The following is a 24,599-nucleotide window of genomic DNA, read 5'->3' on the forward strand; positions in this document are numbered from 1 at the left end:
TTATCTTTAATATTTTCAAACTTCTCTGGGAAATTGGCCTTTTATTTTCTTAATTGATTTTATACTTAGCAAAGTTCACATGCCATAAAAAGAGCAAAACGACAAAAATGTTACTGATTTTGGATATTCTAAAGTAATGTATAATTTATGTATATGTATACATACAATAAAAATATTTCTATAAGATGATTATAATATTATTGAGACTATCTAAAAAAGAAATTAAAATGGTGTAAATTACAGTTTTATTGACAAAATTGTTTTTTTTATCTGTGGTGTTACTTTTCACAATTTTATATTTACATTTTAAAAACTGTATTCATTTATAGTATATAATTTTTTTAATTGTGATGGATGTATTACTAAAACCATTGACTAAATTAAAATACGCAACATTTCCATCACCTCCAAAAGATTTCTTAAGCCCCTTTACAGTCCTTCTCTCCCTCTGCATCTGCCCCAGGCAATTACAGATACATTTTTGGTCACCATAGATTAATTTGCATTTTCTAGATATTTATACAAATGGAATAAAATGATATGAACTCTTTTGTAACAGTCTCCTCTCAGCACAATGACTTAAAAATTTATACAGCTTATTGTGCATATCAACAGTTTTATTCATTTTTATTTTTGAGCAGTATCTAATTGTAAAGATACATCAAATTTTGTTTATTCACACATTTGTCGATGGACATTGGAGTTATTTGAAGTTTTATCTTGCATAAATGTTCTCTCAATATTTGCATGTAAGTCCTTTGGATATATTATCAATTATCTTGAGTAAATACCTAGAATAGAATAGCTGGATTATTTGGTATATCTATTTTTTTTTAAAAGCCTATAGCACCTGATATTCCTAGGTGGTCTCTTATCCAAGTACTAACCAGGCCTGACCCTGCTTAGCTTCTGAGATCAGACGAAATCAGGCGTGTTCAGAGTGGCATGGCCGTAGACTTGGTGTGTGGATTTTTAATGTTTTAAAAAACTGACAAACAGTTTTTCCAAAGTGGTTGTACTATTTTACATTCCCACTAGCAGTGATTGAAAGTTCCAGTAGCTCTACATCTTCACAAACACGTGAATTTTTCAGCCTTTACTGTTAGCTCTCTTAATGGGTATGCAGTGGTAACTTTTTTGTTTCGATTGTAATTTCCCTGACAACTAAAAATGTTGACTTATTTTCATGTGCTTATCTTCTAAATATATATGTTTATATATATATCTTTTTGGTGAAGTATATGTTGAAATATTTGTACAGTCTTTAATAGATTTAATTTAAACATTGTTCAGTTTTATCTTCTTTCATTGGGTGGTAGGAATTCTAACATATTCTGCATATAAGTCTTTTGTCAGTTACATGTAGTGTGAATATTTTCTCCCACTCTACAGCTTGCCTTTTCATTTTTAATAGTGTCTTTTGAAGAATAAAATAAGTAATTTCGATGAACTCAAATTGATAGATTATTTTGTTTGTTTCATTTTTCATATTCCATCTAAAATAATCTTTGCCTAGGCACTCCAAGTTTACACAAACAATATGTTTTCTTCTAATAGTGTTATAGTTTTGAATTTTACATACAGAACTATGTCCCATTTCAAGTTAATTTTGGTATATGACATGAAGTAAAGATTGATGTTCCTTTTCATTCCTTATAAATAACTAGTTGCTCCAGCACCATTTGTTAAAGATATTTTACTTTTCTTCCACTAAATGGTCTTGAAAACTTTATCAAAAATCAAGTGATCATATATAAATTGGTCAATTGCTGTACTCTCCATTCTGTTCCATTTATCTATATATCTAGTTTTTCAATTATATAACACTATCTTAATTACTTTAGCCCTTTAGTAGGTCTTTAAATAAAGTAGTATGAATCTTCAAATTTTGTTCCTTTTAAAAAATGTTTTTGGCTATTCTAGATCATTTGTATTTCCATATAAATTTTAGAATTAGCTTGTAAGCTTCTTAAATGACTGCTGATTTGATTGGTATTATATTAAAATATATATATTTAAAAATTCTCAGCAATATCACATCTTTCAATCCAAGTACATGACATATATCTCTACTTAAGTCTTCTTTAATTCTCTCAGAGATGTGTAACTGTCAGTGTTGAGATATTGTACATATTTTATTAGTTTGTGACCTAAATAAAATGTTTTATCAATTGTATTAGGTAACAAATTTAATGTGTTTTCATACTATTGTAAATGGAATTCTAAAAAATCATGCTTCAATTAATGATGGTCAGTATATAAAGTCAAATTGATTTTTATATATTGATGATGTACTGACCTTCTAAATATATTAAATTATAGTTGTTGCTTTGTATACTTCTTGAGATTTTCTACATAAACAATCATGCCATCAGCAGATGGAGACAACTTTATTGCTATTTCTTCAATCCCTGTAACTTTTGTTTTTTTTTATGCTTTATTCCAATTTCTAGGTCCTCCATTGCAATCTTAAATAGAAGTGTTAGGAGTAGCCATCTATTCCTTCTTTCTTATTTTATTTTATTTTTTAAAAATTCTACATTTTTATTTATTTATTTAATTGAAGAAATGATTTAAAATTTTTTTTCTCCATCTACCTCTCCCCTTCTCCCTACCCCTACCCTCTGGTAACCACTAGTTCATTGTCCATGTCCATGAGACTGTTTATTTGTCCTGTTCATTTGTTGCTTTTAGGTTTATATCTCACATATAAGTGATATCATGTGATTTTCAACTTTTTCTGTCTGGCTTATTTCACTTAGTATGATTATTTCAAGGTCCTTCTATGTTGTTCTTATTTAGAGGGATTATATTAAATATTTTTATCATCATATATAAAATTAGCTATAGGGTTTTTTATATATAGATGCTTTTCAATCAGACTAAAAAAGTTCCTTTATACTAACCCTTTATTGAACATTACTGGATATTTGTATCCTAAATAGATGTTGAATTTTGTCAAATGCTTTTTCTGTATCTATTGATATAATCTTGTGATTTTTGTCCTTTATTTTATTAATAAAAGCATTTTATCATTATTATGGAAGTATCTTTTGTCTTGAGGAATCTTTTCCCCCCTGATTTTATTACATTTACTATGTTTACTCTTGAAATTATATATCTCTTTCCATCTATTTACTTTCAACTTATCTGTGTTTGTATATTGACAGTGAGTCTTTTTTATAGCATATTTTTAGGTGTTTGTTTTTTAAATTTTTTTCTGAAGATCTGTGCCATATACATGGAGTGCTTAGCACATTAATATTTAATGTGATACTGATATGTTTGATTTTACTCTGTGTTTTCTTTTTGTCCATTTTATTCTTGTGTTGCTCTGTTCTTTCATTATGATAATTTGAATAGTTTATATACTTGGTTTATACATATAACTGAGTATTTTTTATGGTTTCTCTAAAGATATACTATATATTCTTAAGTTTTCACATTCTAATTAGAATTAATATTGTAAACATTTATGTAAAATATGGAGGCCTTGTAATCATCTAGATTCATTTACCTCCCTTGATATCCCTTATTCTAGAATTGTTATGTGTATTATATCAGCATAAATTATAAAACCTACAAGAAAGTATAACTTTTGCTTGAAATATTCATGTATTTTAATTAAATGAAGAATACATCTATATATCTATATCTATATATACATATACATATATTTATATATAACTTTCTCGTGTATGCATTACTTCCTGATTCTCTGAATTTCCTTCTGCTATCGTTGACTTTCACCCTGAATATTTCACCCTGAAGCATCTCCTTTATTGTTGCTTTTAGTGCATATCTTCCTGTGACCAGTTTTCTTTCTCCTAGTTTTCTCTCATCTGAAAATATCTCGTTTTGCTTTCTTTCTTGAAGGATATTACCACTATATAGGGAATTCTGTTAGTTATTTACTTTAATGATGTTATTCCACTTGTTTCTGCCTTTATAGTTTCTGATGAGAAGACCAATATCATTTGAATCACTGTTCCCTGTATAAAATGTGCTATTTTTTTGGCTTCTTTCAATATTTTCTTTGAACCTTTGAATTTCCGCAGTTGGATACGATATACTTAAGCAGAGAATATTCATTGTATTTATTGTTTTAATTTTGCTGCATGTCTTCCATAATTAAGTTAATGTATTTCACCAAATTTGGAAAGTATTTGGGCATTATTTCTTCAAATATATTTCCACCTTCTTTCCTCTGCTTCTGGAACTCCAATTACATACATGTTAGACTTTTTTGCTATTACCTTGTACTTTTGGGGGCTCTTCTTGCTTTTTCTTTTAATATAATATTCTCTCTATACTTCAGCTTAGATAATTTCCATTGAACAATTTTAAAGTCCAGTTTCTCTTTCCTCTGTCAGTTCCATTTTACTATTAATTCCATCCGATATACTTTTTATTTCAAATATTTTGTTTCTAATTTCTATAGTTTCCATTTGCTATTTTGTATTTTATTTATCATTTTCTATTACTATCCTATGTTATCTATTTCTCTGATGAGATTTTCTGTTTTATCTTTTTGTTCTAAGTGTATTTTCCTCTGCCTTATTGATTATCATTATAAGAACTGTTCTTGTCTGACAACCTAAATCAAGAACATCTTAAAACTGATCTTTTTTTAATTTTTATTTAAAAACAATGAATCACATTTTCTTGGTTCTTTTTATTTAAGTAATGTTGGATTTTTAAGAAACTTACAAGCTAATTCTGTTAGAATTGTATTGTTTGTTGAGGCTCTCCATTCTGTTATAGTCTTATAAGTGATGTTTTTCTTTTTAAAGCAAAAAATTACCCTACTTATAATCAAATTGCAAACTTTTCTTGCTTGTTTGGAGCAGCACCTCAAATCTCAGTTTTCTCCTTTTTGTCTTAGCTGAAACATAGTTTAAGTATTCCCTAAGCTTGCATAATTCAGTGGTCAGCCAGCGATTTAAGCATAGTTTACATACAGAAATTGGGGCTCTCTTCTGTGGCTCTCTCCTTTCTAGAATGTGTTCCTCACTTTGTAGGCATGTGATTGCCTGGTTTTATCTTCTGATTCTTTAGACCAGAAAGAATGTGAGTTTCTATCAGAGTCTTAACCACCCTGGTTCACCTGGGACTGTGGCCTGCCTTCAAATAATGTCATAAAAATGGGAATTACTCCATGCTGTAACCATCTTCCAAGTTTTATATCCTCTGCAAAAAATTACAGGCTTTTCTCAATTTCAGGTTTCTTTAAAGTTTATTTTGATTTTACGATTGTTATCTTTGAGATGATTCATTTTTTAGAAGCTTATTTTGTCATACTTGAAGAGGAACTCCTCAGGGTAGAACCATTTAATCCTTTTCTCAGAAGGCAGCAATATTTCTCTTGGATAGATTCCAAAACATATGTTACTGTGTAAAAAGATTATCTGAGAGATTATGCACTTATCAAAAACAAAATTTCCACAAAGTATGCATCAAAATACAAAGAATTACACCAATGAATCAAAAGAGCAGTATTAGGCAAAATCTTAAAAATGCCTAAGGCAGCATTAATATTTTTTTCCCAACTGGATATATAGCTTCTAGAGTTTTGAACTGGATTTTGTTTTGGTTGTTGCCTGTACCCCTTCCAGATGGCATACTCTATAAATTGTCTGTCTTTGAGGTAGGCAAAGAGAGAGGCAGTCTGTCTGAACACATGGCTTCAAGAATCTAATTTCTCATCATGGATAATATGTACAAACAGAACTTCCTCCTCAGTTAAAGTTGCTCCCCATGAATTCCTATTCTTATTATTTTTTCTTTTAAGAGAAGTAAGCCTTTATTTCCTTGTTTTACAAACAAAGCTGGCTATGATGGTGGTCCATGAATTCCTTTTAATCAATAATTTAATATTGTATATCATATGCACATCTAGTCCTAAGAACTGAATCAACAAGACTGGTTCTTTTCAATGAAAAATTATATTCTATAGCTGCGGATAAATTATTTTATTCTCACAAAATCAAAATTCTCATAGGATATATGTTCAGAATTTTGATCCACAAATTGCAATTGAAATTTGTATTTACTTTGAAAATCAAGTATGGGTAAGTTACATGTCAAACTCCTTACAATACTCCTTACAATACTCTCTGTTGACTTTTCCCCTATTCTATCACTTTTAAAACTAAGAGAAATATAAATGTCTTTAGTTTGTTTGTATTTTTAACAGTGAAACTCTACTTGTTGGATGATACTGATAGTTAGGTCTTTTAGGCAATTCATCCTGAGTTAGGCATGTCGGGATACCAAAAGATGTCTGAAGTCACATATAAGGTAGTTGATCAAGAATTCCATAACTGAGCAGCATGCAATACAATAAAATTGGTTTCCATTTGAAATATTATAACTGTGAAAAGTTACCTTATGTTTCTATTCTTTCATTTACCTCACTTACTAAAATAGATATAATTATTAGTTCATCTCAAAATTAATTTTTTGAGGCTGAGTGCTCAGATAAAATTTTAACTTCAGAATGTTGTGAGTCATTTAGATAATAAATCCAGATTCCTACACAAACTTTCATCAAATGAGAGAAAATCCATTTCTAACACTTATGGTAATAAAATATATTTCAATGATTGTTATTCAAAATTATAAAAGTTATTTAAAATATTTTATGTATGTATAGTAAATATACCTATTATTAAATTTATTGCCTGAGTTTCATTGATGATACATGGCTACACGAGTATATCAAAGCATATAGTTACATTTTCCAATTCAAATTTTATTGAGTAGTAACAAAAGAAATATTGTTGTATATTAGACTTACAGTTCATTTTACTTCTGACAGTAGTTTAAAATAATTTTTTTATGGGAGAACATAATGAAAACTTCTGTTATGAAATCTTTTGAGGTAATTATTATTTCAAACATTACCAATTATCTTATTTCATTACTCTGTGTTAAGGTTCTAGATTTAATTTGCTTTTAAACTTGAGAAAAAAATATTTAAAATAGTTCCAAAAAATAAATTTTATTACATTATACCAACAATAATTTGTTAAAAAGACTTCCATATCTAAAACTAATTTTTACTTTTACAAAATATTTTGATCTTCATGAAATCTTATCAAAGAACCAACAGCCTAAATAGTATTTTAAATATGATGGAGGAAAAGAGTATTGTTAGATAAACACAGAATTTATTTTAATTTATTCAATTAATTAAACAAGAAGGCCATAAGACTGATGTGGCTCTGTTGTTATGGTGGCCTATGTAAGCAAACCAATAAATGCCTCAAAGTTATGAAATTAAAATGCTAAGGACAACCAATCACCAACAGCCAACAAGGCTTTACACTATTCTTATTCTAGAATAGCATTCCCCTGATGATACTCTTGCAGTCTAATTTGCTTTTGTGTTTGCAGCGCCCAATGCTCGCTAGCCTAATGAGAAATACAGGGACCACACCAGGGAGAAGCACCTGGCTGCAGGCCAGGACACTGCTTTTGCCAACCAGCTCTGAAGAAGGCCAGAGAAATTCACCTCTGAGACTGGGAATATGCTTAGAAACTGCCAGAATCAGCTGAATGGTAAAATATTTCAAATGTGTTGGAGAAAAACAAACCATCAAGATAAACAAGACATCATTAGGGTGCTTGATAGGCATTTCTTGAATAAGAATATTTTGAGCTGTGATTATTATGTATTTACTTTGCCCACAGGATATAAATGAATTCTGTAATTTGGTAACAAAGTAGAATATTGCCTTACTCACCAGCTGGTTTCCTGGGGGAAATTAATATTATTTCAAAGGGGAAATATTTTGTCAGACATATTTCTTTACCAGCAACCCAGCACAGTTTTCAACATTTAAACTCATACGTTGTTATTTTATTCTAACATCTTGAGGCTAGTGTTTAGGAAAAGGTGTTAATAAAATTCGGCTTTCTCTTGCATTCTTCTGAATAATAAACCTTTAGTTGGTACACCTTTCCCATAAGCCCAGTATGCTATAGCAAATGTTTGGAGACCCATTAAAATTGAACATGCTAATTTAGTTTCCTTGACATACACTGTTTTTGATTTCCAGTGAATTAATGATGACCATAGTATATATTAGAAATAGTAAATGTTTATTTACTAACATTTTAAAAATGTTAATTTATTATCAAAAAAGAAAAAAGAGAGAGAAAGAAGAAGAAGGAAAAAAACATCGCGCAGCTATGTTTTGTCACAGAAGAGGTTGTATCAGTATCCCAGAGACAAGAAAGAATTGTGGAGGGTTACATTAAAAATCCAGGCCTACGGCCATGCTACCCTGAATAAGTCCGATCTCGTCTGATCTCGAAAGCTAAGCAGAGTTGGGCTTGGTTAGTACTAAAATGGGAGACCACGTAGGAAGACCAGGCGTAAAAAATAAATAAAAAATAAAAAATAAGGGACTGTAAGCTGACAAGGTCCTTGCAATCTGTGAGGTCAACTAGGGGTTGCCTCACCTAAAAAAAAAAAATAATCCACCTGAGAGGGTGCTATGAAAGCAGTTCTTACCCTGCAACTTTAAAAATAGCATTCGAAAGTTAAACAGAAAAAAAAATAGTCTTTAAAAATTCTTTGCAAAGTTGTGGAATTTCAAAGTTAAAAATGAGTAGATCCTAGAAATTTTTGTTTGTATACTAACTTCTCATGTTTCATGTTCATATATAGATGAAAAAAATATCAGAGAAGATAAGGAGTGAGGATACAAAAATATATTTGGTAGAATAATAATCATATTCTCAATCTTTTGGTTTTCTACATACCAAAATTTATAATGAGAAAAAATTTAGATTTTCTTTCTTTCCTTTGTAGAGATTAACACATGAATTTTGTATAATAATTTCACATAAACTATGAAGAACATTAAAGTTTGCAGAACTCCCTCACGCATTCCCTCTTAAAAGTAAGTATTTAAGTAAGGTTGAAACCAATGCACATTAATATGTATTGAGATACATTTGAAAAGCTTTGAACTTTACATTGATTATCTACTTTGGATGGTTGGTAGTTCTCTTGAAGAATAATATAAACTTATAATTTATTTTCTCCACTGTTCTCAGCATTAGGTGTCTTTGAATTTCTCAGTGTATCATGAGACAGAAATTTAATCTTAAAAATAATTTTACTGGTATAATTTTTCAGATTAATATTAAGTACTTTAATCAAAATAATGATGTTGTTTATTTATATAGTACAGTGGACATCATGAAAACTACTAATCCTTACACCCTTACCACCACTTAATCCCTATTCCAGTGTAAAGAGATATACTCTTTTAATCATTTCCCATTTTAAGTTATCTTCACACATATTCTCCAATTTCTTGGTTTATGGAATGTAAATGTTACCTATTAACCCTCCACCATGGATGCTAAAGACTTAGAAAATTTAATTTATCCTTCACTTCTTATCTTTCCCTTCTCTCAATATTTTGAAAATGTGATGATTACTTAAATTACTTGTACGTTTATATAATATATTTACATATTTATTACTTGTATGTTTATATAATATATTTACATATTTATTTCATACTCCATCAATTATCATATATTCCCCTCTAGATCAGATGAGAATATCGTGCTCCTAATCTTTTCACTTTTTCTCTTTTCTCATTATACCTATCACTTCTGTCTTTAGCACTTTATTTTGATATGGTTAAAAGTAAGCAATTTATATTCTGTTCTGTCATCCAAAAGTAGAAAACTCATAAACTTTATTTGTATCATGATTTTATAAAGCATTAACCACAATCAGAGCCTCTTTCTTAATGTTTCAATATCATGACCTCTGGATCACTCAAAGTATAATACAGTCAATGTTAAGACCATATTAACTGTTAGTTTTTTTATGTCAGTCTATCAGTTGTTTTAAATTATGCCTGTATTTGAATCATGTTTGTACACTTCACATTTGAATCATAAAATTTTTGTAGAGTGCTAAGCTTTTCCTAGAATTTTTTTGTTTCTCTCCTACTTTTTTTTAATGATAAGATAATATAGCCTCAAGTCTATTCACTTTCCAAATCTATTGAAAACCTTTCCAATGTCCCATGCACAGCATATGTGACAGATATTGGTGTACAGAGATAACCTCATCCCTCTGAGCAGTGTCCCCAGGTTATCTTACCAGGTTGTATAAATACGAATATTTCCTACATTTAATATAACATGAAGAATGTTAAGAAATACTTATTTCATGTCTATAGACCTATTTTCCTCCAGCAATAAGACTCCTGAAGCCCTTTTTTCCCTGCAAATCTTTCCACTCCTACGAAAGAGATACCTTCCTATAAATTTCTGTCTCTGCCTTCCTGCATCGGCATCTAATTTCTTGGATTTGAGATCTTTGTTTTTTTTTCTCACCCTTAATTTTCTCTTTGTTTTATAGGAGCTCATCTCCAAGTAATGTCTACTAACAGTTGTGAGATGAGTTAAATTTCTAAGTCAGTTAATTCAAGAAAATGTCCATATTCCACCTTCACATTTGCTTATCATTTGCCTAAAGACAACATCCTACATTCAAAGTCATTTCCCCTAATAACTTTGAGCCCACTGTTCCATAGTTATCTGGTACCTAAAGTTATTCATGAGAAATCTCATACCAGAGTAATTATAACGCAATTGTAGATATGAGGATTTGTCTCCAGAAGCTTGCATTTATTTTGTATATTGATGTTTTTAACCTTACTTATTTCATTTAGCTCAACTAGCATTTCTCGAACTTTCTAAGTAACAGAAATTGTGCTTGTTCATGCAATTAATTATCCAATATTTAGTTCTGAATTCTACTTTTAATCTTATAAATGAGGAACTATATTTCTTAGTGTAAATCACTGTTCAGACTTACTTTCATGTTTAGTATTTTCTTTGATCACGATTTCATTTTGCACCTCACACTTTTCCTTCAGTAATCATTTTTCTATCTTCTTGAAAAATGTATTTTGAAGTTACTTTAGATAGGTTCTAATAATGCTAAAACCTGCAAATTTTTTATTGAAACAATGTCTCAATTTATTCTTATTTTTATAATAATAATTATTCTGGGATACATTTTGCTTCCTACATTTGTGGATTTATATGTTTTCTAATTTCTGGAAAATTCTTATCTGTTACTTCTTGGTATATTATCTCTTCTTGATTTTCTCTTTAAAATGAGAGCTGCAGAATACCCCAGGAGAAGGCATTCTTGTGAGTGGACTAATATTAGAAAAAAAAGGAAGATGTAAAAGCAAAGAATAAAAGGCTAGTTACCAGGGAATGCAAAAGTTGGATAGACGGTGCAGTATTTGTTCCCAGAAGAGGAATTAGGAAAGAAGTTGGTTAAGATAGAATGGTAGGAACACACACTCTGAGCAGATAATGACCTTCTAATATTTTGCAAGCAGTGATGATGAAAGTTATTACTGTTCTTTGTTCTTAAACTGCTAAGAAAAAAACATTTTCACAATTCTAGTAATCATGTTCCATTTTTCTTGTCAGTTATATTACATTTATTTTTCGAAATTCTTCTTAGTTTAAAATAAATATCATTTTTCTTGTTTGGTTAATTAGACTATCAAAGCACCAAGATCTGAGGAAAGGCAATATGTGAAAATGAAAGTTCACCTTGACCAAATGTCATCTGATAACTTCTTGGTTTATTTAATTCTGTATAGATCCTTATGTCATGCTTCCTTTCCTTCTATACAAAATTCTGTGTTTTCTTCCTTCTTCTTGTTTCATTATATACATTTCTATCTCTGTCTCCATACGGTGTCTTTCTCTCTTAATATATCTATTTCTTTTCTAAGGACACCTTTCTTTTTCCTCTCTACATCTTTCTTACCTCTCTATCTTATTTTGTCCTCTTTTGATAGGGAAGAACATTTAAGTTAAAGACTTAAATATCATTGAGTATTTAATTATCAAATTAAAAATATTAGTTGATTGTTTATATGTCTACTATAAAAATTTGTATATTTTAAAAGTGTTTATCAAACTCACCTGTGCCACAATCATGCTCTGATGTGATAAAGAGGTTTTATATCAGCAAAAACTTTCCATCACCAATATATTTTGAATATATTTCGCCTGTCTATTCATTTGTTCATATAGTTCTTTTCTCTAAATGAGTTTACATTTTATCAGAGTATTTGAAATCTATGTATAACCCCAATACTGAGAAGAATACTGGAAGTTTCCTGACTTCTTATGAGCAAGTGAGTTACGTAATCAGACAGGAATATTATTTTGGTTGCACTGTGTTGAATGTACTGTATGGGGAAACATTAGGTCATAATCAGATATGGCGGTAACCCAGATAGCAACCTGAACTGAACTGGTGGCTTATGAGCATGGAATTGTACTCTATACCAGTCTCTGGATACACTTTCAGCTTCCTTAGAACTATTTCTTTGTTGCTCTTTCTTAGGTCTCAATGCCTCTGTCTCTCTATTGAAATTTTACCCAATTTCAAGACCTATATTTAGTTATTTCACCTCTTTGACACTTTTTCTATTTTTCTCTCTCAGGAGTCTTAGCAGAAAATTGGGTGATTTCTTGCCTTCTTAGATTTCTCACAGAAAGAAATTGGTAGAATAGGTTTAGAAACTGATTGAGATTGGGGGTTGGTGGGAGTGGTTCTTATTGGAATGCTCTTTGCAGTGAATCTTAAATAAGTTAAAAGCCTATTTACTATTTTTTCTCCAATGTTTCTTTTTATTGGCTGCTTCTTTTACTGGACATAATTTAACATTAGTTTTTGAAGTTGCATGCTTGTTAATGCCAGCTACAATATTCTAAGTTTCTGCTTCAGCAGTGTTCATTTTCGCATTTTCAAGATATCGCAAAATGCTTAAAAGATAATATTTGATGCATTAGCTGACTGAGTCAATGCCTGACTTTTTCTCACTTAAAATTGAATGTACTTCATATCTCTCATTAAAATAAATTATTCATTTGATTTATATATATAATTTGTAAGATTACTCAGCTTATTCATGAAAAAATACTATCAAAGAAAACTATGCTAGTTTGGTTGTAGAAATAAGAACATTTTAATTTTTATTATTAAAAATCACCTATTATTAGTTTTGATCTGTTATCATAAGAAATATATGAGGCAAAATGTTCTAAGAATAAGAACATGAATAAAAGAATTGCCAAGTTAGTATCCTTATACAAATATTTATATATCTATATTTATTAAAGATTGCTATGATGTCTTGTAGCGGGTGAATAGTGGCCCTAAAAAGATATCGATTTTATTCTTAAATTCAAAAAGAAATAACAAGCAGTTAACATTATTGTTAAAAATACATTTAGAAACCATTTTTAGTCTTTTCATGATCTATGCTCAAAATTCACAAACACTCAAAGTTCCCATATGGTGTAGATCCCACCCGTTATTGCTCCTCTCACCCTTATGTGGCCTATATATTAGTTAATGATTAGTTTCAATTGCAAATGTGGGTGCATTCTATGACATTTCTTTAACTATTCTCTATTGTATTTTCTTTTCTTATGGCTGGATTTCATCCCATATTCATCTGAATGTCAAAATTTTTTTTATTAAAGTTTAGGCCAAATGTTAACTTTTTCATGAAACCTTGCTTAGTCACCCAGCAGCAATGATGTTTCTTTACTTAGTGGTTAGCAACCACTATGAATCTTAATCTAAAATAAAACTTATCATGTTGTCCTATAGTTTTGTTCTTTGTGCTTGTGTTTTACCTTCTCTAAGAGAAAGAAATTTCCTTCACAGATATATCATGTCTTGGGCATGGAATATCCATCCTGACATTAGCCCCATCACACCTCAATGCCTAGGAACTAAAGAACATACTGAGAGGATTTGACTGGTAGTGATCTTTAGGGAGGAAAGGAAAGTTCAGAAAGATTGAATGCAGACTCATGATCTAAATTCCAGGACCAGTTACAGAATTGATAGGTCTAACTTAGTCTTTCATTGGATTGCATGGTCAACTCTTCAATCATTTCTAGATGTTGCACCATTGGAAGTCTCATCACCAGTCATATTTTCAAACTAAAACTGTGGCCATATTCTTCTGGATGTCTGAACAAAGTCACCTCTTATGAACAACAAGCAAATTAGTGTGAAATACCCTTACTCAACCTAAAATAACATGACAAAGAAGAGCAACGGCATGCTTAAAATGGAATTTGTAACAAAGTAAATTCTAAGTTCCATTAAAACAAAAGGGAATTCTAGGACTTGAACATTCCAAAGCAAAGACTTTATAAACTATGAGACATACAATTGTTTATTACTTTTATAGTTGTTTTTATTATCCCTTAAAACTTAGACTTAATACTTAAAATAGGAAAGCATCAAACATAGAAAGTATCAAAAAGATACTTTGCATATATATATTTACTTTGAAAATAACTATAAAAACTATAGATCACATTATGATATTTTGCTAAATAACTATTTGAAAAAAATATTAAAAACTATTACAATGAAGAATCTTTTTGTGAGAAAGAAATATATTGTTTTGCTGTTTCCTTTTGATTTTTAAAATGAAGGTAAATTTTGTTTTTTTATAGGAGTACTTAGTTTCAAATACTAAGGAGGTTTTTGTTTAAAATACTAAGTAATTTACTTGTGACTAATACAAATTGTTGAACCACTATGGTTAATAACATATGTTAATTAACAGGAACATTAATTATAAAGCTTAATTTCTACTAAACATCTTAGCTGCTTATGTAGATGTATTTCTTTGTATCTTTGTTAAGAATATTATTTCCTTTTGAAATGTTACAATATATCCAAACACCTATTGCATTATATGACATTATTTTAAATATAGGAAGTAAAAATGCAACAGATACTCATATAATTAGGTCCTTGACTATTTAAATGTTTTGACATTTATATTGTTATTGTTTTCTTACATGGATAAAGAAAACAGCAGTGAGTTATATTTAAACAAATTTTTGGGTATCATCTTATAGAATTTGTACAATTTTGATGTACAAATAATGCTATAAATTAAAAAAAATCATTTATGTTTCAGCACATCTAGAAAGACCTATTTTTAGAAATCATCTGGTCCCAATGGTGTGCAAGATCTTTTCTAGATGCCAAGATACAACCTTATAAAAGATTTGCCATCTAATTGGAAACATGAGCTATAAATTTAAAATAAACATAAATAATACAAAAAACATTTTATAGACACTATTAATAAAATTATTTTTATCATTATATGTATACTAGGTACTAATAAAATATGTTTTAAAAAGTTGAATCTTGAACTGGTTCTTCAAAACAGATTAGCTTTGTATAAACAAACAAGTGAATAGGGACATTTTTAACAAGTAAACCACATGAGCCAAACACAGGGGTTGGGATGTACTTAGTTGATCAAGAATTAGTGAGAGAACCAAGTACTATATAGCATTTGATTAGGTGATTAGTGAGAATTATATTTTGAGAGAGAGAATGTAATACTTTTAAATTTAATTTATTCTATTTTTCAATAATTTTTTGAAGGCTTTGTGAGTAGAGAAATAACATGATTATGCCCAACAGAGCTTCTCAAACTTTAGTGTGCACACCAATCACTTGGGGATCCTTCTAAAATGCAAATTTGAATTCAGAAGTTGCCAAGTACAGCCTAAAATTTTGCTTTTCCAATGAGTTTCCAGATGATGACAGTACTACCATTTCCCAGACTATACTATGAATAGCATCACAGAACAGAAAGTTAGCTGCAGAACCTGGAAATAAAGAAGCTAACTTGAAGTCTAATGCAGGAATACTGATGCAAAGCAAGGAAGGTTATTGACAGTGAGGAAGGCCATTAAAGAATATTTGTCAGAAATGTTACAGTAGAAGAATTAATAGGTAATTTGTTAGGTAATTTATCTAGATTTGGGAAGATCACTGAAAAAAAAAAGTGAATCCATTTGTTTTTCTCTTTGTGGGTTTAAAAACATAATGTTAATTTGAAAGCAATTTTAAATTTTGGAATATGATACAGATTGGAGAGAAAAACTTGTGAGCTTTTAGAGTTACACTTACATTTATAGCGAAACATTGGGAGAAACGTGCACAGGCAATAAAAAATGAGGATATGAAGCTCTGAAGAAACCTTTACATTTCTGTTTTGTGATAGTAGTTTCAGCCATGGAAGTGGTGGAAATTATCCAGAGAAAATAGGCCTGGAAAACAGAGGAGAAGCTAAAGATAATGCTTATCTTTAAGTGGAAGAGAAATGAAAATAGACAGTTAAAGTGATAGTGAAGGAGCAATCACAAGTGTGGAAGAATCAACACACAGAGCATGAAGTCAAAGGAGGAGAAGCAGTCTCAGATGTAGATAGGAAGTAATGAAAATTAGGAGGCTTTTGAACTTAGGAACCAGAATGCCATCAATGGACTGAGATCTATAGGGCTAACACCTTGCTTTAGTAAGTATGAAACCATGGGCAACTGTGAAATATCAAAGTCTAATTGAATTCTTCTGGATCACATCTGATTTTCTTTTATCTGATTTTATTTTTATTATGTAAAAAACTTTTTTGCTGAGTATAACAATATTTCTCTATTTAACAGTTTGACAGTCTTCATTTATATATGAATTTGAAATAAAACCAGATTCAGCTTAGGTATGTTTTCTCTTATTCAATGATTTAAAACTCAGCAGAGATATTAAATTATTTCTTTAATAATATCACTTCATGCATTTAAGAGATATTATAAATACTTTAACTTCAGTTTTTTTTACAAAACCAAACTTTAGACCCTCATGTTGCTCTCTAACATTTCATTTTCCAACCAGCCTTCACCATCTTATTAATTTTAATCGTGTGTTTAAATATTACAGACATCTATATTTTAATATGAAGACTAGTGTAGGTTTAAACCTATTATAGTTGTGTCCAGTAAGTAAAATTATACCCTATTCAGAATGCAGTAGGGAAATTAAACCACGATTTGTATAATTTTTCCTATTTCTACTCCTTTTACTTGGCTTATCTTGTGTCACTTAACATTTATACTTTGAATGATTTAAAAAAAATTTTCAATGATAAAATCAACCTGAGAATGCTTAAATACTCAAGCATGAGAAACACTTATGACCAAAAACATGCATATTACTTTTAGAAATTATTCACAGATTTGTATAATATGACAAGACTCAGTATAATATTGCCTTAAAAATGACCAACTGTATACTACTTAATTAGATACTGATGAGGGGAATTAAAGATTTTGGCGATCTTTCAATATCCTTCTCTTTTGAGTCAAATCAGTGATGCCTAGTGGATATGAATCAGAATGGTGTTTTTGGAGCTGAGCTATGAGAATAAAGCAGAGCTGGTTCATGTTCATGGAGCAGGGAATTAAATATTCCAAAGGCCACATTCAGAAGTAAAGGGCCAAAGAGAAAAGAGTTAGTCCAAATAAATTATCAGTGAAAAGAAACAGAAGAGAAATAAAAATCAGGTAGCAGGCTATGGAACTGAAGCTCGGGTAACAGTATCAAGCAAGTAGGATCACAAAAACAGGTTGATAGCAGAGATATACACATTTCTAATACCTTGGCACTGATAATCTAGGGGCTATTATTCGGGTCTACTTCAGCATTGATTATTAAAAATGTTGGAGACATTAGAATGATAGGTTGACTCAAACCTGACACTGTTTTGTTCTCAGATAAAAGAATAAATTTAATGTAAAATCTTAAAGTCAAAAATTTTGGTGAGTGTTATGTGATAAAATTATTACAAATTCAATTAAGAAAATAAATGGTGATTATTGCCATCAAAATTGAAATAAGAGTAAATAATAACCCACACAGTTGAGCCCAAAGAACTTGAGTTGATTTCTGGCTCTACCACTTGCTGACTTCTAGCAATGGCACCAAACTCCCAGGGACAATGCAAGAATTTAATTATATAATGAATGAACTGAATTCATTATATTGAATTCTAATATAATGAATGAACATTATATTAGATAGCCTATAGATAGTCAATTTTATGTGTCAACTTGGCTGATTCACGGTACCCAGATATATAGTCAAACATTATTCTGGATATTTCTTATGAGGGTGTTTTTGAATGAGATTAACATTTAAATCAATAGACCTTGAGTAAAGCAAATTGCTCTTAACATTTGGTTGAGCCTCATCCAATAGGTTGAAAGTCTGAAGAAAAGATTGACCTCCCTGGAGCAAAAGAGGATTCTGCAGCAGACAGCCTTTAGACTCTAACTGCAACGTCAGCTCTGTCGTGGTTTTCAGTCTGATGACCATCAGACTTAAACTACAGCATGAGATCTTTCCTACATCTCCAGTCTATGGCCCACCCTGCAGACTTTGTACTTTTCAGCCTCCATAACTTCATGAGCCAATTACTTTAAATGAATGAACGAGTGAATGTACATGCACGTGCTTGCACTCATACACAGACACACACATACATCCTCTTGGTTCTGCTTCTCTGGAGAATCCTGAGTAATACAGATTTTACTTGGTAAACATTAATTGATATCAAAATGTCAGTATTAAAATACGAACTGCTCTAACAATATTGTTATATTTTAAATTATTTTCTATTATGGGTATGTATTATTCTAATAGATTAATTAGATAAATCTTTACAAATTTGCATGTACTCTGAATCAGATTATTATATCTACTTCATTTTGTTTATTTTATTACGTGAGAATTTGATTTATAGTCAGATGTAATGGCGTTTATTTAATTTTTCAAAAAATTATTTTTGAGTAAACATAGAATTTTAATAAGACCTTAAAAAAGTTTGTTCCTTGAAGTGATGGTAACTCAGTGAGGATATCAGACCCATAATATATAAAAGAGATGATGGGACAAATTAGAGTCTCTGTTTTCATGGAGCTTTTGGAGAAGAACATGAATAAATAAGTGCAGTTCTACCACCAAGAATAGAAAAATATAAGAAATAAAAAATATGACAATAGAAAAATTTTCTATATTTGATAAGTTTAGAGTGCCAGATCTAGAAGCTATCTTATCTTTATTACTCCGACTTCTCATTTTACAATAAAGAAACCAAAGTCACAATGTTGGTTAGTGACAGAAATTAGTGCTCATAACTTCTGTTCTAGAATCTATACAACTATTATTAAAAAAAAAATTGATAAGCCATATATCAATATTACATAATATCAGTATATCTGTACCATGAATAAACCTTTTAAACTCATTAATACCTTAATAAAATTTGTGAATTTTTACTTCACTGAGATATGAATGGAATATATACACCCCTTTTCCTATGGTGAAAGAGAAATTATAAGGATACTAAAAATGTAATTCTATGAGATCATCCGCTTCACTTTTTTAACATGGTATTTTATAGTTTTGGTCATTGTTCAAATCAAGGACACTATCTAATTTTTTTTCATTTGATTATAATGCAAATTCCTCAACATCAAAGACCTTGTTTGTTCACTACTCTATTTCTAGTTCTGGGAATAATCTGGGACTAATAAATCCTCAATATTTGTTAAATGTATGAATGAATTTATAGTCATACTTCCAATTCCGTGAAAAGATAATGGCAATGAGTAAACCACATCATGGCTTAGATATGTGAAACTATCACTTAATAACAAACGACAGTTTTGTATTTCAAAATCAGTTAAAAGTTATTTTAATCATCTTCTAAACAGTTGATTTTAAACAAACTCTTAATGAAAATCTAGAAAGAAGCCCTCTTCTAGGCAAACTAAAATGAAAAGCAATAGAGTGCACTGGAGAAGGGATTGCAAAAGAGAACATTATATTTCATGGAATTCTAGGAACAGGAAACATAATAAAAATGAATCTATTGTCTTTAGAGCTTGAGATTAATTCTATATCCAAGGAAAGAAACTTCAAAGATTTTAGCAACAGGGATTTATGAAACTTTATTTTTTACTATTCCAATACAAATGTCTTCTTGTAAACGTTTTCTTCCATATTATCGGATGATTAACTCTAATCTCTTATAATGTATCTCTAATGTATTTTTCCAAAATTTTGGTATGCACGCAACTTTAATTTATTGTGGCTCTCCTCAATGTCATTCCTTATTAGACCTTTTTAGTTACTAAACTACCAGCTAACTAACTGGGTCAGCCACTTGTTATTTTTTGGTTCAAATTTCAGTAAGAATATCTTTGTTCCAGCTCCAAACTGAAGGTTGTTGGCTGGGTTAGAATTGGCTAATTTTAGGTAGTTTGCCCAGACATGATTCAAACAGCTGTTGGAGAATAAAGGTTAATTGACTCATGTGACACCCACCTCCCCATCCCCAATTAAATTCTTCTCTTTTCTCAGATGAGGATTTAGCCATGGTAGTTCTCATTAGGTTGGGATGTAGGGACAGAAGGTACAGTGACCCTTCTAAGAAATTATTTTCCCAATTTACAAATAAGAGGACTGAGGCTATGAAAAGGTAAATATCTTGCCTTGGTCACACATCTTGTAAATTTTTGAGGACTTAAAGAATTGCCTCTCTGTATTTTCACACTATTTTTAATCCTCACACTAAATCCAAGCTCTTTTTCCCTTTTTATTTATAACTAAAATCTATTTTTGGATGATTGCAAAATGTATATTTATAAGGAGAGGAGAAAGATAAAAAGAGAGAGGAAAATGGTTAAAAGAAGAATAGGAAAGAAAAGCAGTGCAGCTGTAACTGTAATAAAAAAAATTACTCCTAAATTCATAGGTGAGTTAATATTTCTGTTAGAGCTCTCCTAGTTTTCAGGTGCATATATTTCCTAATTCTCCCTATAATCTCTTCTGATTGTGTACTGCTGAAAGCCTGCTATTTAATATTTGGTCGAATTCCTCAAAATAGTCAAGATTCCTAAATTTAACAAGCAGAGTTAACCACTTCTATAAACCGTCATAGTTATAATTTAGAAACATTAAGAACTTAAAAATTATATACTTTGAAAAGGAACATAGTGATGTATAATTACACAGAAGCCTTATTTGAAGGTATTATCCAAATAAAAATTTATTTATAAATACATAGACCAAGTTTGTTGACAAATTCTTAATAATGAACAAGTCCACATAAGAGAATAAGAGAGGAGATCTACTAAAACTAGTTAAGAATTTAGCTGAAATGTCAGGAGTAAGAGCTGCTTCCTTATGCACAGTCGATTTCAGATATCATAATTATTGAATTTATCTCTTTTAATATTTTAAGAGAGTACAATGGCTAGTAAAAATAACAGTTACCAAATTACATTAGGTATTTTTTTTCTAATTCAGTTTTCAATATTTTATGTTCAAGCATGTACTAATAAAATATGCTTCAGATGCAAAACCCTACCATTTTATAATTTTATTAAATGTTCTCAATGAATATTCTTCCTAAATTTATCTATTTCCTGTCTGAGAAATCAAGAAAGAAACAGGAAAATCTCTTGTTCAACCAGTAATAAAAAATTATATTTAATGTCGTTTGAAAGTGTTTTATTATCTGTATGAAATTGGGAAGAGAGGAGACAAAGCGAGGGTATGGAGGAGTTTGACACTCAATTTAGTTAATTTCTAAAGTTTACTTGGTAGTATCTTTATATTTTGTGTGAATTAATTTAGCCAACTTAAAAGTAAATCTGAGTGTGCTGGTTTATCACAAGAGTGATAAACTAACAAACTGAGAAGTCTGGTTGTCACTTTTATAGGAACTTAGAATTCCAATAAAGTTTGTGTGACAGGTAAATCCAGTCTACAAGGTCTACCCTGAAAGAAAACAGTGCAATGTATAAAATAGTATTCAGTTTTGTTTTACTTTAGTAAAGAAGATTTTTTGATAAAGTTATTTTTTATGCTTCTTCAGTGATTAAATGTCAAATAAAACAAAAAACTTCCAATCAAAACATTAATAAATAATACCTGCTAAGCATTCTTTTATCCCCTCAGAAAGCAATGTCATTGGCCTAATTTTAATTTCTAAAACCTCAATAACAGAAAAAATAAGAGACAGTTCATTTTCCCAAAACAACCCAACCATTAAAATCATAGTGTAGTACAATTGCCTGACCTACAAAATACTAAATAAATCAAAGGAATTGAGACTATTGAAGTGAATAAGTATTATTGACAATACAGATGTTATTTCTTATGGGTTTTAATACCCAATTTGGAGTTTAAATCTGATTAATGCCTTTTTATATAAAATTTTAAATAAAATGACTTAAATGTTTTTAGAATCTGATCATTGTAGTCAGCCCTGGGATGTTAAAGACTTGTGGTAAGTCAAGACATTTTAAGTATCACCTGCTCTTTTTTCCTTCTTTCATGTTTCCAGTGTCTTTTCAATCATGTTATATCATTTCAAAGTTCTGTAACAAACTATCAAAAAAAAAAATCCATATATTTCAATAAAAAATGTACTAAATGTTTTTCATTAAGGCAAAAACAGCATTAACTCAACATAATTTTTCTGCAATCTCAGATAAATTATTTAAATTACATTTTAATCTTTTACAGAAAAGTTGGCATACCAGCTGGGAATAAACTAGGTAAAACAGAGCCAAATGAAAAATGAATGCAATACTATCACAATTCATGGCAAATGACATCTCATTTTATGCTCACAAGTTAATCAATATGTTATTTATTATGCACTGAAGTTCAGGACAGAATATCTATCATTTTAACCATAGAAGCACTGCAAGATGTTGTTAGGTGTTAAAAGTTCCCTAGAAGACTGGTAATTGTTTGCCTTTGAATTCTTAAGCATAGCTGGCAAAGTGAATGTACCTAACTACATTTAACATATTTGTTGAATGCTGAGAAATAAAAATAGACAATTTTGCTCAGAACAAATTGAGATCCCTGTGGAAAATATAAGAGGAATAGTTAGAAAATAATTAAAAATAATTTAGAAAAATTAAGGTAGCAGATTTCAAAGAAAATGAGACTCAAACATAGATATATATAGTTCTACGAAAAATTAAAAAAAGCAAAGGGAATATAATGTAAAGAATGATGAAAAAATGTAAGAAAAATAAGAGGTTGAAAGAGGTTTATCAAAGAAGAAGCTCAAGACATATTGAAAGATAAATTTTGATCTCATTCATTCATTCATTCATTTGTTCATATATATTGATGCCTACCATGTACCAATCATTCTCCCAGGCACTAGCAGTAAAGCAGTAAACAAACACAAAACTCTTCCTCTTATCAAGCTATCAAGCTTACATTCTAATGAGATACATAAAAAACTTACATTTCTTAGAAGAGAAAAATAGTGGAGTGATTCGACTATAGGGTAATTCATAAATTCTTATGAAGACAGTGAGAGAAGTGTTACTCTTCTAGAAATTTTGATCAAGAGGGCCTCCTTGTTCAAGTACAGTTTAAGCAGCCTCCTCGATTCAGATATGTAGAATAAGTCAAAGGAATAGTGAGGTGAGAGGGAGAGTGCCTGGAATGTCCTACAGTTCCAGTGCTGCTGGAAACAGAGCAAGGGCTAGAGAGTAGAAGGCAATGAGCTAAGAAAAGTAACAGGACTCAGATCATATTGGTCCTAATAGTCCACATAAGGATCTATTTCTTATGAAATGAGAAGTCACTGAAAGTCATTGATCAGAGGAGCAACTTTATCTGACTTGCAAATAAAAATTACTTTGGTTGCAGTGTTGAGTACAAAGTATAAGAGCTCAGAGACAAGTATGAGACTTTAATAATGATACAAGTAAAAGACCTTTATATTGCACTTATTAAAGAAGAATATTTAATATGATTAACATAAGAAAAATGGTTAGGAATGAAGGCTAAATACTCAGAGGAAAAAAGAAAAAACAGCTAAATTTTAGTACGAAAAAACCTTAGATAATTCTAAGGCAAAAAAGTTATTTTATATGAAAAAACTAAACAGAGTTTCTAACTGATTTGGCAAGAGAAAAATATTAAGATTTAATTTTTTAATATAAGAATTATAATGTAAATATTTGTAAAGAATTCAGTATCTATCTTTGAAGATGTATAATCATAACCGTTCACCAAGAGGAGAAAACATAAATACCAGGAGTGCAAAATGTTCCTTCAGGACGAATGTGGAAGAGAAAGTTATCAGGAGCTATGGGAACATTGTTTATTTATTTATTTATTTTTTCAGGCAAGGCAACCCTTGGTTGACCTCACAGATTGCAAGGACCTTGTCAGCTTACAAGCCCTTCTTTTTTTTATTTTCTACTCCTACAGCACCTGGTCTTCCTTGGTGCTCTCCCATCCAAGTATTAACCAGTCCTGACCCTGCTTAGCTTCCGAGATCAGACGGGATCCTGCTTGTTCAGGGTAGCATGGCCATAGACCATTAAGTTTCTTAATCATTTTATTTCCTCATGCTATCAATCCCCTCCATACCTCTAGATCATACTCAACTAGCCTGCTAATTTCACAGATATCCTTAGTTTCCATTCACTCCTGCCTGGCAGGCATCGTCTCCTTTATTCCTAACCCCGCCCCACTCCAGACACACCTGCAAACCTATCTACTTTATATCTTCCTGTTTTAAGCCAATCTATTTATAAATTCTCTTGCCTCCACCCTTCTCTTGCCAGTCATCCTGTCACTCATAATT

At 30.3% G+C, this 24,599-nt stretch overlaps 1 pseudogene; it reads right to left on the reverse strand.

Annotated features, from left to right (window-relative positions):
* Positions 1 to 838: 838 nt before the first annotated feature.
* LOC112474059 lies at positions 839 to 957 on the reverse strand (annotated as a pseudogene).
* Between the last annotated feature and the right edge of the window lie 23,642 nt (positions 958 to 24,599).

Source organism: Pteropus alecto, unplaced genomic scaffold (assembly GCF_000325575.1).
Source record: "Pteropus alecto unplaced genomic scaffold, ASM32557v1 scaffold69, whole genome shotgun sequence".
NCBI classification, from domain to species: Eukaryota; Metazoa; Chordata; class Mammalia; order Chiroptera; family Pteropodidae; genus Pteropus; species Pteropus alecto.